This window comes from Triturus cristatus, chromosome 6 (genome assembly GCF_964204655.1).
Source record: "Triturus cristatus chromosome 6, aTriCri1.1, whole genome shotgun sequence".
Taxonomy (NCBI): Eukaryota; Metazoa; Chordata; class Amphibia; order Caudata; family Salamandridae; genus Triturus; species Triturus cristatus.
In genome coordinates this window covers 1,304,175,133-1,304,189,359 of record NC_140589.1, presented here as the reverse complement: position 1 = coordinate 1,304,189,359, position 14,227 = coordinate 1,304,175,133, and the positions used below count along the sequence as shown (strand labels likewise).

The following is a 14,227-nucleotide window of genomic DNA, read 5'->3' as shown; positions in this document are numbered from 1 at the left end:
ACCATTTGTTGAGGTATGGGAAGGCTAGAACCCGTGACCTCCACAGATGTGCTACTACCACCTCCATCACATTGATCACATCCAAGGGGTATTGATGACGCCAAAGTGGAACATGGCGAACTGATAGTGCTCGTGGCCCACTGTGAACCGCAGGTAACATATATGGGCAGGCAGGACATGTATATGAAAGTAAGCATCCAGAAAGTCTAGTGCTACTAGCCATTCTCCGGGATCCAGGACAGACAAAATCTGAGACAACATGAGCATTTTGAACTTCTCTTTCAGGAGAAAGTAATTGAGAGGGCGCAGGTCTCAGATGGGACGGAGGCCTCCATCCTTCTCTGGTACTATAAAGTAGCAGGAATAACAACCCATGTCTCTCTTTGCATTTTTTTAAAATAAATTTTATAAAGCGCACATATACCAGTGGGTGTCGTAGCGCTAAAGTAAATAAAGAAAGATGATAATAGCAGAAGGGGCGGACAGCAAGTAATCAGGCATGCGTAAGGATGCAGCATGACACTAGCAGCATCCTATTCTACGTGTTTCTTTTTCATAAAACATTCAAGCTGCTATAAATGAAACAACCATGTGGACTCTTGCAAACTAAGCAATGCTCACAGAAAACACACCACCAATTTTTTATTCTTTTTGCAAAACATTTTGGGCCAGGTGTTCGACCATTTCATTTTGCGATTTGCAAATTGAGAATTTTAGCGACTCGCAATGTGGAGTCGCGACAAGAAATGTACTAATGTGTCTCTGGCACATTTCGCGATTTCCAATGGGATCGCAAATGACCTGCCTCATCAATTTTCATGAGACAGGTCACATTGTACGACCCATTGGGAATGGGCAACACAGGGATGGTGGCCTGCTGGGGACAGCAGACCCCCATGTCTGTGTCTTCTTTTGAACTAAAGAAACTTTTTTTTTTCAATGCAACGCGTTTTCCTAAAGTAAAACGGAATTAATTTAAAAAATAAAAATGAAACATTTCAGTTTTATTTTTTAAGAGCAGGCAGGGGTCCGTGGGACCACTGCCTGCTCTTAAAAAACATTTTTGCTGTCAATCACAAAGGGGAAGGAGTCCCCTGGGGACCCCTTCCCGTTTGTGACAGGTTTACCATTAATTTGGAAATTGGTGGCAAATGAGATTGTTTTGTGACCACTTTTGTGGTTGCAAAACAATCTTACATCCACCTGTGAATCTCTATTAGGAAAGGATGCCCTTGGCACTCCCCTTCCTAATACTGACTAGCAAAACCTATTTTCCAAGTCGCTTAGAGACTCATAAAATAGATTTGGTACATGTTACAACCCTTTTTAGTGGTCACAAACTGGCCAAATCCCCACTTGGGGCCACTAAAAACTGTTGTTCATCTGGCCACTAATTGGTTATTACAAACAGAGCGAGTGGTGAGTCGCAACACACAGTAAAGACATAATACACATCAACAAAAATAGCATGACCACAAAGCAGCAAAGCAATAATGCAAGCCATTATGGTATATCAACATCACCCCAGGATGCAAGAACTGATCCTCTCAACCCATGAGTGAACTGTACATGTTAGGAGTCCGTAGGCACGCTTCACCCAAACTGGACCATGGTCATTCCATTTGAAGATCTAGCTAAATGCCCCTGAACCCAGCCCAATCCTTCCATATTTTGGTCTGTTTCTGGGGACACACTCTCACTAAATAAATAGGTCATTCTAATCCCATACAGAAGTCCATGCCTTTAGCCCACGTCTCTATGGAAGGGGCCTGAACATCTTTCCAGCCCGAACAATGTCTTGTTTGGCCACAATCAAACCCAGCCAGAGCAGTGCCCTTTGATAGTGATTGCCAAACGAATCGTCCATGACATGCAAAAGGATCAGTTTGGGGTCTCAGGGAATCTTCCAGCCCAGCACCTCCTCCAACCGCTTCCAAAAGTGGGAGAGTACGGGAAGCGCAAAAAATGTGGAACACATTAGCTTGTGGGTTGGCACACCTCAAACATTTTCCCAATGGTATCAGGCCCATCCGATACAATGTCTCTCAGGTGAGGTAGACATGGTAGAGCAACTTGAGTTGTGCCAGCCTAAATTGGGATGCTATAATCAAGCCTCTGCTGCTTCCCTCCACTCTTCATCCTACAACAGGCCCAGTTTTTCTTCCCCTGCCCTCATCACCTCCAGCATTGGAACCGGCGTATTACGCAAAAGCATTTTATAAAACTTGGTGAGCTTGTGATAATTTATATTAGTGAGAAGGAGTTTTGGCTTCCATGGGGGAGAACTCGGGAATGGTCTCCTCTGCCTGCAGGGATGTCTACAGTGCATGGCAACTTTGAAGATAATGAAAGAAATGTGTTTGATGCATCTCATATTCGTACTGCAAGTCTTGAAAACACTTCATCATGCCGTTGTGTAGTACGTCTCCTAATGTGGAGAAACCTATGGAATCCCAAGTAGAAAAACCGTGGCGAGCCACAACTTGCGGGCGTCTCCAGCGTCAGCCAACCCACTCATCCTATTAACTTCATGGCTATGGTCCAGATCCTCAGTTCCACACGCATGGCTGAAGGAGCAGTTCTTGGCGCGACCCCACTGTACAGCAAATGCAGAAGATTTTGATAACCCATCACCAACCTCTCTGCTGCTTACGCCGGATCATCAAAATCTCCAAACCACCAATTAATTACTACAGCATATCAGGGGTAGCTTACGCTTCCCTCAAACACCGGGTGGCAGCATTTCCCAAAGACTTTATGGGAAGGCCCACTCTCCCATAGCACCGTTATGATTTGCGCATTTACCTTTGTAAAGCAGGTCTTATCTAAAGGGAAAGGGTGACTCTGAAATTGATAGAGGAGGTTACCATTTTAAAGATGGCAGGCGTCCCATGAAGAATCGGAGGAGACTAGGCCAAAATTTCACATCCTGCGCAAGACTGTCCAAGTGGGATAAATGATTACTATAAAAAAAACTCTCGGCTCATCAGTAACGTAGACCCACAGATACTTAAAACCAACGGAAGTACTGGTATGGCCGACACACACATGATATCACTCAGGTAGGGGGTAATGGGATAGATCGAGGACTTCTTAGTATTCACCTGAAGCCCGGAGTACCATCCAGATAACTTTAAGATTTGGGGAGTTCTAGGACCTGATGCCTCTGGGTTATCCAGGAGTAACACACATCATCACCGTAAAGGGAGATTCTATCACACACTTCTGAGGTCCACTGAAACCCTCGGACCAACACACCAACTGAAACCCAGGCTGCCAGGGGCTCTATTATTGCTAACACGAACAGCATGGGGGACAGCCTTGATGGGTGCCCCTAGCTATCGGAAACCACTCTGACACCACCCTCTCTACCTGCAACCTAGCCTTAAGGTTGGTGTATAGAAGGTGAACATAGCTGATAAACTTCAACCCGAACCCTAAGTGGGGTAGGAGGGGAAATACGTATTCTCATTCCACAGTGTGAAAGGTTTTCCTAAAATCAATGGCCAGCAGTGCCCTATGGCCTCGTCTTGCTTGTTCTACTCAATAGCATTATATATTCATCTCAGATTATGCCGAGTAGCACAATAGGGAAGGAGGAACAATGAAGAGGAGTACACCCGTTTTCCCAGCAGAGACCGGGCACGGACGCTTCACTCGCCCGTTCGTCCCTTTGTCCTTGATTTATTCCCCGTCTACTGGATCACCATTTATGGATCCTTTTGCTTGAACTCTTCACGAGATTCGATTCCTATGTCCGATCCCTGGACCTTTATTGCTCCTGGCCACTACAAAATCACCGGATGTTGATCCTTGAGTGCTTTAATGCCCGATTACACGCCGATCTATGTCTGTTTTTCCTCCACTCTCAAAGGATTCCCTGTACTTAGTTGTACTATGCCCAGCACACTTTAAAATTATGACCATTGTCCTGATGATGGCCTGAAATTAACCAGGCTGAAACGCAGTCGACAAATCCCAGCAAAGAACTTTTGGCTTGTCTGTGGTCACTGAAAAAATTTGTTTATAGCAGATAGTATATAATTATTCTTTTTGACCACATTGTTATTGTATTAATTTGCGCCGTTCATGCTGTCTTTCACCCATTGTGTCACTGCGCCGTTCACTATCACTAGCACGCTCAGTGCTCACCTATGTGTGTTTTTGGTCATTTGTACTTTTATTGTACTGTAGTGCTGTAAAAACTACCTGCAATATATACTCCCTTTCTAATTCCCTTGTGGTCTCTCTTTTTTCTCCCCCCCTCCCTTTGTGATTTATATCACTGTGAAAAAAACGTGTTCTTTCTAAAATGATATCCAGTTGAGACGTTGTTGTTTTTGTTAAGAGTAGCACAATAGGGCATAAACATGGACTGGTTCAGGTGGAGCAGTTGGGTGTTAACTCTGGTCTGTCGGTGGACAGCATCTTGGTCCAAATCTTCACCCCCGAATTCAGTAGTGAGATTGACTGGACTTCCTCACAGCCTGTGCCCTCGGTCCCCGGTTTGGATATGACTACAATGTCTGCTGCTCAAACATCATGGGGCAATTAACCCTTTCCCAGAGCTTCTCTAAAGGTCCCCAAGAGCAGAGGGTCCACCTGTGGCCAGACCACACATCAAATATACCATCAACTTTAATGAAAACATATGCACTCTCAATGCTCAATGTATGGCCTTTGCTTGGTGATCCTGGGGCAGTAACATTACAGAGTCTTACACTGGCCGGGTAAGGTTGTTTACCACTCTTGTCCTAATTATGCAAAGATGGCAATCACTGCAAACATGACAGGAAATTTCACTCTATATGGAATATCCTATTTATATGTATTTGTTTAGTTTGGTCACTAAGATAAAAAATGTACAACATATACAAAAGAAAAAAGTATAGTAGTATATATGTTGGACACTTATTCATGTTGTTGTTGAATAACTTGTCAATATTTAGTAATGGTCATTGATTTGGGAGTCAAAGTATTTAACCGTTATGAGTTATGTAATGTATATGTATGTAAAATATTGTCCAGTACTTCTGTATTAATATAATGTTTGAGGATGGAGTAGTCTACAGAGAACAACGTATTTGGTGTGGTCTAGAGTGTAAAGTTTTCTTTCATTTGTATGTTTCAATGTACACATCCAATTTTTTTTGAATGCAAGAAAATGTGGTACAACAGTGGGAGGATTTCTTGCAATAAAAACATGTTTAAAAAAAAAAAAAAACAGTGGGAGGATTTCTATCCAAACAATAAATAGAGTAAACATTTCCAACATAAGGTGGAATCGAGGGTGCAGAATATTATGTGGCTCCTCAAAATAATGGATGTATCTATCGTGTGAGGGGTTCTCTTTGTCTGTTTTATAGGTACAATTGCAACATTGACATATCATGCATTTGAACAGCTACAAAGAGGGCGTTAGAAATGGCATCTCTACTTGACAGTGTTTTGCACCCTGTCCAAGTAAGGACTCTCACTCTAGTCAGGATAAGGGAGTCACACAGCTAAGATAACCCCTGCTAACCCCCTTGGTAGGTTGGCACGTGTAGTCTGACTTATCTCAGAGGTAATGTGTAAAGCATTTGTACATGCACACACAGTGACACAGTGAAAACACTACAAAAGGAGTAGTCCACACCAGTTTAGTAGAGATATCACTTTTCAAAGGTTAAATCAATTTAACCCATAGAAATTATTGGATGTGTTTCTTTTAGCATAAAGTACCTTTGATGCACCAAAACTCAAAGACGAAACGAGGCGCAGGGGAGGCGAGGCGCCAGAAAAACAAAGCGACCCGTCGGTTCCTTACTTCCAGGGGAGGTGATGCCCCCGTTCCTTACTGTCAGAGGAAGTGATGCATCACCTCTTAACTCAAAGGGGAGGTGATGCGTCGATCTCCAGACACCTGGCCTCGGTTTCTTACTACTTAACAACGTTGATGAAAAAATAGGCGTCCACGGATGGTGCGTCTAAAATCCAAACGTGCTGCATTGATTCAACAGCGGTGATGCTGGTGCTGCATAGATTCCACAGCCACAAAGCAGGTGTTGCATCGGAGCTTGAGCAGTGCGTGACAGGCTTTGGTGATGAGGTGCTCGAAACTCACACTGCTGCAGTTCTTCTGACGCGCTGCGATGGAAGCTGTGGCCTGCGGTGAAAGCTGTGGTTGATGCGCAATTTGGTAACCAAGCTCCGGTGCTGGCAGCGGCGGAGCATCAAAATTTGTAGCGATGCGTCAATAACAACAGATGCTAGGAGTCAATGATTGGATTCAGTTCACCAGATTCTACTTCCAAGGGCCCAAAGACTGGATTTGTCACAACTTGGCAAGTCATGGCTCTCAGCAGAAAAGCCCAGGTAGTACTTGATGGCCCTGAGACTTCTTAACAGGAGGCAAGCACACACAAGCCCATGGAGACCCTAAGAATCAGGATACAGAAAGAAAAGTCAAGTCCTTTCATTCCCAGGACAGAAGCAGCAAGTAGCAGGTAAAGCGTCAGTTACACCTACAGCATCCAGCTCTTCTTCTTGGAAGAATGCCTATTAGTCCAGAAGTGTTCTGGTTTGAGAGTGTCAGTGGTCCAATACTTACACCCATTTCTGCCTTTGAAGTAGGCAAACTATAAAGGAAATTCTTTGTAGTGCACAAGACCCAGCTTTATCCTGACCGGGCACCAGACTCACTACAGGGGGGTTGAGACAGCTTTGTGTCAGGACAGGCACAGCCCTACCCAGGTGTCAGTAACAACTCTTCCCACCACTCTAGGTCAGGAAGGTCCATCACCCTGGTGACGGCCCATCAGGATATGCAAGACACACCTCAGTTCCCTTTGAGTGACTGTCTGGTGTGAATGCAGAAGAGCCCAACAGTGAACTTAACCTAGACATGGATTCTACAGACAGGCAAAGACAGAGAATGGTTAAGCAAGAAAATGCCCACTTTCTCAAATTGGCATTTTCAAACATGCAACTTAAAAACCAACTTCACCAAAAGACGTAATTTTAAATTGTGAGTTCAGAGACCCCAAATCTCTATCAGCTCCCATAGGAAAATTACACTTGAACGATATTTCAAGGCAAACCCCATATTACCTAAGAGTGAGATAGGCCTTGCAATAGTGAAAAACGAAATTAGGAGTATTTAACTATCAAGACATGTAAAACACACTAGCACATGTCCTATCTCTAAAATACACTGCACCCTGCCTGGGGTAATAAAAGGGAAGTTTTGGGCCTGGTCAGTGGTTGCAGTTGCCAGGTCGAAATTGCAGTTCAATACTACACACACACACAGACACTGCAGTGGCAGGTCTGAGACATGTTTGGAGGGCTACTCAGGTGGGTGGCACAATCAGTGCGGCAGGCCCACTAGTAGCATTTGATTTACAGGCCCTGGGCACAACTGGTGCACTTTACTTAGGACTTACTTGCAAACCAAATAGGCCAAATATGGATACACCAATCACCAATATAATTTACAAAGGGAGAACACGCATTTTAGCACTGGTAAGCAGTGGTAAAGTGCCCAGAGTTCTAAGACCAGAAAAAATGAAATGCAGCACCCAGTCAAAAACAGGATGTCAGAAGCAAAAAGACAGGGGAAATCAAGTCAAAAGATTCCAGGTCTAACAGAGAGAAATGTGCAGTCTGAGAAAGGTGTACACCTCTCACAGTACTATGTGTGAAACCAGTCACAATTTGGAAGTTTTAGCATCAGAAAGCTGTTGAAAGTGTCTTCTATCTCTCAGTAGTAAACGTTTGGCTCAGGATTCCACTGCACTCACTAGTACCCAACATAAATATGCAGCTTGGTATTCACAGGGTGTGGGGTTAATGGTTGCAAAATATGGCTGATTAACATGCAGATTTATATGCCACATGATCATGGCCTTTTTTGCATCCTTGTGCTTTCCGGTACACTGTCTTCAGTGCATAGGGCTGCAAATTCCAAACCAATCGAATGTCATTCCATACTCTGTACCCAGCACCGGAATTTGCAGCCTAGCCTCTGTGTGATGCAACAGCGTGAGAGTTGATAGTCCAGAAGCCATATTATACATACGGCGCATTTTCCTTGATTGCGCCTGGTGCACCTTTTAAAAGGTGCGCCCGGAGCAATCAAGGAAAATGTGCCCCATTAGGATGAATGCGCTGCCCATTGGGCAGCTGCGAACTTGCACTGCCCTTAGGGCAGAGCATTCGTGTGAAAAACAGAGCAGCTGCTTTGAAGCCGCTCAGTGTTTAATAGTGCAGGCAACAACCCGCCTGCCTTGTAAAGGGGATTAGAGATCAAAAAGTGACTGCACCCGCCTGCAAGGGGATGTCTGAGAGGGTCTATGGGACCACTTTCCACCTTCCAGAGGGCAGTTATCAGGCTGCGCCTGCTGACTGCTTCTTTGCCTTTGCGCCCAAACCAGTAATACGGAGCGGGCGCAGAGGGAAAGGAATTCCCTCGTTTGCATGACGCGAGATACATCTGTATATGCAGAGTGTGGGAAACTGATCTTATCAGTGTGGGGTGGGAGATAGAAGCCACAATATTTAACTGCTGAGCGTTTCAACTCTCCTACTGTGCGCATTTCAGCCTTTCAGAGGGCAATAAAATGAAAACCTGAAAAGATTAGTTTAGGAGAACAGAGTTTAGTACAGAAAACAAAAATCCCTGTTGACCACTCCAAACATTCACTCGCGCATTGTGCCCCCAAGAGGACACTAGTGCACCTACATTCACAATTAGAGAACTTCAAAGGCTACGTGTGTTCACAAAATCCACTTAAGCAGAGTGCAGCCTGTTACATGGGCACAGCTGGCTGCCTCTCCTTGGGATCTGGCAATTGTAATGAAGATCAGCACTCCAGCTGTGTCATCACTTGTGAAGCAGAGCTAAGTCATTGATTACAGAACTAGTGTGCTCTAATGAGAACTATGTAAATTGTTACATCCGCTGTGTTAAGCCCCTTACAACTTCTTTTAACATGACATACATATGATCATACAAAGCTTTTCTACTTCAAAGAAGTGCTTCTTCCTTACAGGTTTGCTTACCGAGAAAAGACTTAGCTGGGTTTTGGCCAAGGCGTAGGCTGGGCTGTAGACTAAAATTATTTACATAAAGATCTGTGTGTACTGAACATCATAAGTATGACTTAATAATGAAGTTGCACTATTACGAATATGGCTGTAAGAGGGAACAGCTGGTGGAACTGTGGTGTTATCATTTGTAGCTTAACTGTCCTGATGATGGTCCAAATAACTTAATCAAAACCAAGGACTGAAACGTCGACACATGATAGCTGATGTTGTTCAAATTGCTGTGACAGTCAATAAAATGTGTAAATGAAAGAGAGGCTAGCATTCCTTTTGCAGCCTTACAACTAGTTATAGCCTTTTAAATTAAAAACAAAACAAAGGTTTTTTTTCAGGGAGGAAAGAAACAAAAGAAGAAACAATGCAAAAAATATATTATAGCTCAAGTCCAAATTCTCTATCACATATAAGGTAATTTATTCACTTACTTTTTTTGTAAACTTATAAAATACATTGTCTCATACTTCTAATACAACATTCAAAAGAGCGTCCCATTTTATCGACCAAGTTATGGCCTATAAATTGACTATCACAAAAGCCCAGCCTTTGAAGTTCGATATTTGCAGCTGCAATCCTTTTAAATTAGTTGTGGTTGGCTTGAATCATTCATTTACAATGGCTGGCAGGCACCAAATGCTGTGCAAGTTACCTTGCTTTATGTTGAGGTAATGTGCAAAAAAGGCTCATTTGTGCTTTTGTCCCCAAATGTAACTAAACTGCTTATTTGGGATTATTTCAGAGAAATTCTTGTTAAACAAAACGCGGGATGTACCATGATAGACATCATATGTTTCTATCAGGTGGATAGAAATGTTTCTAATAACAGATAAAGGATTAACATCGAGAATTAACTTTTGCGTTTTATTGAGCCACAAATGGCACCCAAGCCATAGGTCCCTATGACATGAATGATGGATTACTTTAATTCTCCATAGCACCATCTCCTGGAGTTCCAACTGACTTCAATCTCTATGAATACACTGTTTCCCAGCCACATACATAGAAAGTAAAGTATTCACTTCATGACTGATGCAACAGATGTTTTTTTTTGCTTCACTTGGACAGGAACATGTCAGCAACAAACCTCTAGCCTGTGTTCTAACTAGTTTAGTCCGAGCAATCCAACATGACACCACCATGTACACAATACTGTCGTGTAGTTCCTATAGTACCCATGCAGGACCTGCGTGTTTGGATAGGAGCTCCTCTTGGTCTCGAGTTGGACACCCCGCGAGGGATGTTCAAACCACTGTCAGATGGAGCATCTGCATGCAGGAGCCTCAGCGTCTCTGGTCAGTGTGTCGGCCTGGAAGTCTCGGTTCCCTCTAACACTAGCAAGAGGTGCTATATTTATACAGAAAGTATCTAGGGCTCCTTTGTCCCTTGTTGCTTGTATTAGCCATTGTTGGATTTGAGGATGACGTTTGGGATGAACCGTGTAAGTAGATATGGGGAGGAAGGTGGTGTAGCCCCAGTCTGGTTTCTAGGAACACTTATGAATATTCATTCATACTGTGTGATTCTATGGATGGAGTTATAGGACTCTATTGTTTAGGAGAAACCCTCCTTCTGCACCCAGGCCTAGAACTAGGTAAAGGTTAAATCCTAAAAGGCTCGTTACAGTGTAGTGTAGGGGAGGTAAAGTAGGTGAAGGGGTATGATGTTACCCGGGCCTATATTAGGGTAGCTATATGAAATATAACAATAGTATTAACTTTGGGCACATTAAGAGCACCATAGTGTTAACAGAAATGCATAACATAATATTTAACACTGAACACCCTCAGAATCTATTCATTATTTATGCTCCTGCTGAGACAAACGAGACTGCTGCACGTGCCCTCGGCGTGCGCTGGCTTAAAATGCGGAGTTCTAGCATCCCCAGAACTGAAGGTCACTCACGCCCCTCGGGTTAATTCATTAAAAATTATTTGGGCATTCCAGAGCCAGTTTTAATTGCATTTCAACACTAACTAATGAGCAACGTGTTTTACATTCAAGCATTAGCCGGTCTCCTGGCAATCAAAGGCTGCAGGCCGTGTGTAACGCTGTAGCCCAGCCAAGCATCACACTACAGAGGAAGCCTTTTCTATGATCGCCCGCGAATCACAAAACGTCTCTGAAGTGATTTAAAAGGTGGTTTTACCTCAGAACATAGGCCCAGGCCAGCTGTAGTAATGCAAATTACCCTGTGAAAAACACAATTTTAAGCTTCAAAGATCCAAGAAAAATCTCCTAACCATGTAATGTTAAAAGAAAACAGTACAATAAGCGTAGCTTTGCTGCTACAAGACAGACCGCTCCCGAAAATGTTCACTAATCATGGGGGTGCGCCTTTCAGCTCCACTCGACAGAGGATGCCTGATAACATGTTTCAATTTGCCGAAACACTGATATTAACCCACAAAACAGATGCTACAGTTCAGTCGCAACTATGTTTAATTTTTTCTACCCAAACAATTGGTAGTTGATGAAACCCATGAACAGAAGGAACGGAATTACCAGGTATTAGCAAAGTCATATTTCATGAACTTCTGAAAGTCTACCACAGCAGCCTGTCCATACTATATCTTTAACGAAATACCAGTTCAATACTCAGAAGATCCATAAAAAGTTCCAGTTCACGCTGCCTATAGTGAGACAAAGAGGTCAAGCAGTCAAAAACAAGGTACACACACACATATATACAGACACACACATATATATATACATACACACATATATACATACACACACACACAAATATACATACACACATATATACACACACATATACACACACACACATTAATATATACACACACATTAATATATACACACTACACACACACACATATACACACACATATATACATATGTATAAAACATACAAGCTGTTAAGTCAGGTACATACCAATCTACTGTTTACTCTCTTACCACTCACACACCAGGCTGTCCATTTTTTTAAAGCTACCTTACATGGTTCTTTACACTGCAAGCTCCAGGATTTCCAGTCTATGTGGTTCACTTGCATCCTGGAGCATTAGCTTCACAACTTGAAAGTTTGCAAATGCCCTTCATTTACCCTCATTATAATACATCTGAAGTTGTTCCTGCTACAATGCTTCTTTTACCAGACATTAAATCCAAATGATTGGTTTTGCCTATATTAAACATCAGGCAGAAACAAATGCCCAATTATTCTTGATAATATTCTTGAATTATTGCCTACTGCTGAAGGCTATGCCTATTGTTAGAGGACTTAAGTTTAAGTTATGGCCTTTTGCCATAAGCGTGGGCTTATAACGAGGGAGAAGGCATTTAACAATCGGGAAAGCAGGATGTAGGAGGGCTAAAATGCAATTAGAACAACCCGCACAATTAGGATAGAATATCCTAAATTAAAAAGGGAAAAACTGAACGACAAACATTGGAATATTGGAGGGTAAGGCTTACGACCAGTTAAAGTTGGTCTTGAGCCATTCCATTGTCTTCAATGGAGCTCTAAACATTCCAATTTTCTAATATAGCATTACAACCCACTGCTGAGGGCTATACCTGCCTGAAACTGAGTTATAGACCTGAGGAACTACCAGTATAGCCTGAGGCAGAAGGGCTATAAGGCTATTAGAACATTCCATCCGCTAAGGGTTGAATGTCCTAAATTAAAAAGGGTGAGACATAAAGACAAACATTGGAATGTTGGAGCAAAAGGCTTATACCAGATATTATAAGCCGGGAGTTACTCAACTGTCTTCAATGGAGCTCTAAACATTCCAATGTTCTAATGCTACCTCAAATATATATGCAAAAAAGGAAGCAAGGAACTCTGTATAAGTTTAGGTGGAGAACAGCTCATTTGTATGGAGCACTCTTCAACTCTACCGACAATCTGAATCTGCTCACCTCAAATGTCTGTTTTTTTAGCAGAGTTTCTAAGCATAGAATTAGCACAGTGCCATTCATGCAGAGAAAGAAAGTGACAAAGCCTTTGCAATTTTTACAGGACATCTTTAAGCATAGGATTAGCTACTGCCATCCAACCTGAGTTGAACAATTACAAAAGCTTTTTACCACTGCCGGCACAGTGTCTCAGCTTTGGATTGGTAAAACACCCTCCAGGTCAACCTGAAATGAATAAAAGCAACCTCAGATGTGTTTCACTCTTGTTAGAGATCTTCAGAGAGGTATAGCTTTGTCCAGATATGAAGGATCAACCAGTACAAGTCAAGAGAATACCCTTTCAAGTTTAGAGTGCCGCACAAATAATGCAAAAGAGGAATCAAGGAACTCTGGGCATTTTCCGAATTTAAGTAGAGAGCAGCTACTTTATATGGAAGTCCCTGCAACACCACAGATATTCTGAATCTGCTCTCCTCAAATGTCTGTTTTTCCAGCATAGTTTTTAAGTATAGGATCAACATAGTGCCATTCACATCGAGCTAGAAAGTAACAAAGCCTTTTGCAATTTTACAGCAAACCTTTAAGCATAAGGATTAGCTAGAGTGAGTGGTAAAAGACTTCTGTCATTTTCAGCTCGGCATGGATGACATTAGCTAATCCTATGCTTACAGATTTGCTGTAAAAATTGCAAAAGGCTATGTCAGTTTCCTAATTGGCGTGCATGGCATTGTACTAATCGTATGTCTAAAAACTCTGCTAGAAAAAGGCATCTGAGGTGAGCAGATTCAGTGTGTTGGTGGTGTTGTATGGTGTAGAAAGGAGAGCTTTCTGCCTAAACTTCAGAGTTTCTTACTTCCTTTTTTGCATAATTTGCTCCAATGTGACCATATGTCATTTGTGTAAGCCCTTACACATAGATTGGATTCATAGCTAACAACTAATTGCTTAAAACTCCTCAGATCTTAATAACACCTGGTTGGCTTTAATACATTATGAAACCTGTCCTTCCTAGGTTTACAGGTTGCTCCTGTGGCTACTACAGACAGAAATTAGCTGGGCAGTGCCATATAGATAGGGCACACACACAATCCTGTCTCGATGTTCAAGTCACAGCCAGTCTCTAGAGTTTTACAACTGGACTCTGCTTTTCCAACAGGAGTCTGCTGCACATCACAGCCTACCAAGGTAGGTTGGGGGCAGGGGGTACAGCAACAGAAAGCCACAAACCATTGGTGGGAAGCAGGCAGAGGAATACACT

The 14,227-nt window shown here is 42.7% G+C and overlaps 1 protein-coding gene across 4 annotated transcripts in view; it reads right to left on the bottom strand.

The window, feature by feature from the left end:
* UTRN (utrophin) overlaps positions 1–14,227 on the bottom strand; it is a 1,396,454-nt gene that overhangs the window by 100,449 nt on the left and 1,281,778 nt on the right. The window lies entirely within an intron of this gene.